The 4,572-nt window shown below is 52.1% G+C and overlaps 1 protein-coding gene across 1 annotated transcript in view; it reads right to left on the bottom strand.

Moving 5' to 3' along the window:
* TRAPPC9 (trafficking protein particle complex subunit 9) overlaps positions 1–3,340 on the bottom strand; it is a gene marked incomplete at its 3' end in the record, with an annotated part of 267,332 nt that extends 263,992 nt beyond the window's left edge. Inside the window, exon 1 of the mRNA XM_019657776.1 lies at positions 3,228–3,340. The remainder of the gene's footprint in view (positions 1–3,227) is intronic.
* Positions 3,341–4,572: the final 1,232 nt, after the last annotated feature.

Here is a 4,572-nt window from a genome sequence, read left to right as displayed (position 1 = left end):
TCTACAGCTAAGATGCTGAACAACAGCTCAACCTGGAGCTGGGCTGCCGTGAGTCGCCGGTGGCGTAGGCTGCAGTGGGGCTGGTCGGCAGCTGGCGAGAGCCGCTGTCTAATGGCTGGCGAGTGACTGCCTCACCCAGAAAGAGCACAATGATAATATAATACCAACATGGGCCAGCAAAGCAACGTCCTCCACAACTAGACTGAAGAACAAAAGGACAGCAACTTGTCTGTTCCCTTCCCCCGATTCTCCAATAAAATCTTTTTAAAAATAAATAAATAAAAATTAGTTTTATCACCAACATGTCGTTGGAGAGAACGCTTTAGATCTGGAGCCAAAAGTTTGGTTTTGACTTACTAAATCCTTCACCTTGGAATTATTCAGACTCAGTGTCAGCCAACACGGGACAACCAGAGGCCTCCCCTTGATGGCCCAAAGTCACACAAGCTAATGGGGGCAAAGATGGGGTTCAACCCCAAGATAAGCGCCAAAGCTCATTTTAAACCACTCAACAAATAACTATACTAGTCTTTCAGAGGTGAATGTAAAGTGATGGCAGTGGCTCAGTGAGTGAGCGGCGAGCTAGGATTCCACCTCAGGCCTTTCCGTGTTCAACTGCTGCTTTCAGCGACGGGGAGCCTTCAGATATGGTCTCGGGAGTAGGACGGGCTGAGCAGCACCTCCCTGGGCAAGAACCCTATCACACCAGACTTGAGAAGGGAGGCGCTAAGATTGCAAAGGAAGACAGGAGGGGACACCGCAGAGTCAGCCAAAATGTGGCTCCTGGAGTCCGAGTCATCTCTGAGTCCCAGTGCCTAGCACAAGCTCGGACACAAGACTCTCGGTGAGAGTTGACTGAATCAATCCATTCAGGGGAAGAACGAATGAATGAAACTCCAGAGCCCGCCACAGGGGCCTACAGAGGCTCCACAAGCCGCTGGCCAATCAACGCCTTCGCTTGCAGGCCCCGCCCCCAGGGTCCCTCCGGTTGCGCGGAAATCCCGGAACAGCGGATTTCCGAGGCGGCCTCGGTGAGAGTGCGCATACTCTAGACTTGGCCACGGCGGGGCGTCCTTTTCCCGCGGCGCCCAAGGGGCGGATTTGAAAATGATAGGTTGGGAGACGAAGCTGAGCTCCACCTGCCTCCCCCCACCAGCTCCTCCCGCGGAACTGAAGATTCACTTTGGTTAATATCCCCGCCACGGCGCCCCTACAAGACTAGGGCGCTGGACCCAATCGGAACCCCTTCACAGAGTGAGACAACAGCGAGCGAACGGAAGTGACGCACGAGAGCGAGCGGAAAGGCTGAGGCCCCGCGCTTGTTGCCCTGGAAACCGAGCCTCTTGCCTGCGTCCCGCGTGCGTCAGCGGCCGCGAGGTCTCTGGCGCGGGGATGGTGCGCGCCGGCGGCGTTGTAGCCGCGAGGTCACGCTACGGGGGGGCAGGGAGCTTAGGGCCCGCCCTGTGTGCTGTCATTTATTCAGCCCACAAGTGTGTACCAGACACCGGCCGCGTGCCACGCGTTGTGGACGCCGGCAAGCGGGGAGAGAATTAGACCTGCTCAGATCTCTTCCAGCCCACTGGTCGCCCTCCTTAGAAGCCGTATCCCACCTACTCATCTACTCAATTTTCAAGCCCCAGCCTCCCGATCTCAAAGCAAACCCACTGCTCTTTTCTCATTGTTCCCTAAGCCATGCCCTTCCACGCTTCCTTGTCTTCCCTAGCACGTTCCTGCTCCTTGACGTTACCCTGAAATAAGCACCCCTTTCAGTCTTCCCAGGCAGCTGTTGATCTGTGATAGAAGTGTGGGAGGTTGATGGTCTTTCTTCTTTTTACTCTTCTATATATCCTTATCCTTTAAAAAGCATGCATGCACTGATTGCATAATGAAAAATAAATCATTTTTTAAGAGACCAGTTCTTTGTCCTCAAAGAGCTTGTTCCTTTTGGAAACACTTTTTTGGGGTTAACTCTTTTGTATATGATTTCAGACATAGAACACTGGCACGAGTTGTAAAAAGTTGTAAAAAGAACTCCCATACACCCTTTATCCATATTCACCAATTATTTTCATTTTTGCCTCATTTGTTTTATATATATCCCAATTATATACTTTATTGTTATTTTCCTCCCATCCAGGGTCACAGGTTGTCATTTGTTGTTATATTGTTTTTTAGTATTCTTTTATTTGGAACAGTTAGTTTCTCAGTCTTTTTTCTTCCAGGGCTTTCATATTTTGAAAAAATATGGGCCAGCTATTTTGTAGAATGTTCCTCAGTCTGAGTTTATCTAATGTTTTCTCAATATTAGATTCCCATTATGTATTTTTCTGCAAAACACCACAGAAGTGATGTGAGTCCTCAGAGCATTATCTTAGGAGGCACATGATGTTGGTTTGTCCCATTGTCCGTGATGTTAACTTTGACCACTTATAGCTAACGTGCAGTCGGCCAGATTTCTCCGCTGTAAAGTTACTGTTTTTCCCATTGCAATTGATAAGTTTTTTAAAGATACTTTGAGATTACATAAATAGCCCGTTCATCAAACTTTCACCAAGGAATTTAACATCCACAGATTCTCACAAGAATGATTACCAAAGAGCATCATCATGACTGTCATTTACTATTTACATTTGAAGCGATGCACGTGCACTGTGACATTTTCTGGGAAATAACGTGTACACTCAGCAGATAATAGGTGATCAGTACATATCATTTGCTATGTTAGGTTTCCTTCCTTTATAGATTAATAACGAGGTTCCCTGTTTTATGGAAAATAATCAGAAGCACCTGATTAATTTGCCATCCAGATTATTGTTTTTCCTGCTAGCATCTACCTCAGTGCCTGTCACCTATTAGCAATAAGTTTCTTGAATTAACAAAGGAAAACACACACACACCAAGAAACTATGTTAAATAGGCTGGAAAATTATAAATGTTAGCAACTAATACTTAAGAGTTCTCATCAGGGCCGGCCGAGTGGCTCAGTTGGTTAAGAGCTCGCTCAAGAGTTTGAGCTCTGAGCAACAGCGGTTCAAGTCCCGGCCTGAGCTGAGCAGCCGCTGAGCTGCCAACAGGTGGCAGGATGGCTCAGCTAANGGAGGCAGCGGCCCGGGTCCCCCTCCGCCGGGCACACGCTGGCCGGCGCCCGCCGCGCCGGGACTCGCGGCCCGCCCTCCCGCGGCCGCCGGCTCCGCTGCGCAGGACCCCACCCCCGATCTTGCACTTACGCAGCCGGTGGCCCCGGTCCCGGAATAGGAGCCGACGGGCGGGCCGGCGGCGGGGCGGAGCAGCTCGGGAGGCCGCCGGGGGCTCGGAGCTGGAGCTTCCGACTGGCGGCGGAGCCGGCACCGCTCCTGCGCATGCGCAGGTCCAGTCCGGGCCGGCGATCCGCTCCGGATTTTGAGAGAGATGCCCGAGGCGGCGCGAGGGAGGGGAGAGGGGGAGAGCCAGAGGGGTGGGGAGGGGAGGATGGAGGGAGAAGGCCGGGAAGAGGAAGGAAGGGGGGCAGAAAAGAGAGGCGGAAGGGAGACAAAGAGAGGAGGGAGAAGGGGGCATGCGTAACCCAACACCGGGGGTTCACCCTTTGGAGTGTCTGAGCCAAAGGAACACCGTCTCGGTTAAAGAAAAAGCTTCTATTTTCACTTGTGACAAGTGAAGGAGGCGAGGGAATCATTTCCAAAGCTCCGCCTCCCTGCAGGGAGGCTTAGCCGTTGCTTATAGATGCTGTTTGGTTCATTACAGTTGATTTCTTCTTTGCAGTTGGATAAGGATTTGGTTAACTACACGTTGGTTTCCTTTTTTGCAGTAGGCTAAACTTACGTTGTGGTTCCCAGTCAAGCTCATCTGCATAATAGTGTGCTACGTTTTAGCATTTAGCAAGAAGAACGTTTAGTAAGAGCCTGGGCGCCCAGACCATGAGATCCTCGTCCTATCAGACTGATGGAGAGAGGAGGAGGAAGGGGAAATGAGGGAGGTGGACTAGCAGAGACGCCGGGGAAACTTGCGCTCCAGGGGCGGGCCAACCGGAAGGAGGGGCCTCCAGCCCGCAACTTTCTCTGCCCTTAAGGCGCGCGGTTCAAATTTCACCCCCTTGCTGGAGCCCTCTGACCAAGCCCCTGCGGACCCCCTACGGGATCACACACACCCCCCCCCGCGCCAAGCCCGGCTTGGAGTCCTTCCAGGGACTGAGCACCTACAATAGTTGTCGCCAACGCTCGAAGGCATATCTAAGCCCCCCTTTTACAGGTTGGGGAACTGAGGCACGCACGGTCGTGGCACAGTCGTAGGCGCTGGGCAGGGGCGTGAGGCAGCTGGTCGGAACCCAGCCCGGAAGCGGACTGCCCGAGTACTGGTTCTCGGTCCCCGTCGCTGGTGGGTAAAACCACTCCCCATTTTGGGGCTTCAACCATCGATCCACATCAAGGACTGGGAACGGGGCCTTGGATATGGGACTGCTGTCCTTAGGTCCAAGACCAAGGCGCCCAGCTTGCTAGGTAGGGGCGGAAGCCACTTAAGGACTTAAACCCCTCTGTGTTAAAAATAAACAAAACTTTAAAAGGAATTTGCATACGT

The sequence above is a fragment of the Hipposideros armiger genome, unplaced genomic scaffold (assembly GCF_001890085.2).
Source record: "Hipposideros armiger isolate ML-2016 unplaced genomic scaffold, ASM189008v1 scaffold_280, whole genome shotgun sequence".
NCBI classification, from domain to species: Eukaryota; Metazoa; Chordata; class Mammalia; order Chiroptera; family Hipposideridae; genus Hipposideros; species Hipposideros armiger.
Note: the sequence above shows the minus strand (reverse complement) of the source record. Positions and strands in the feature narration are given on the sequence as shown.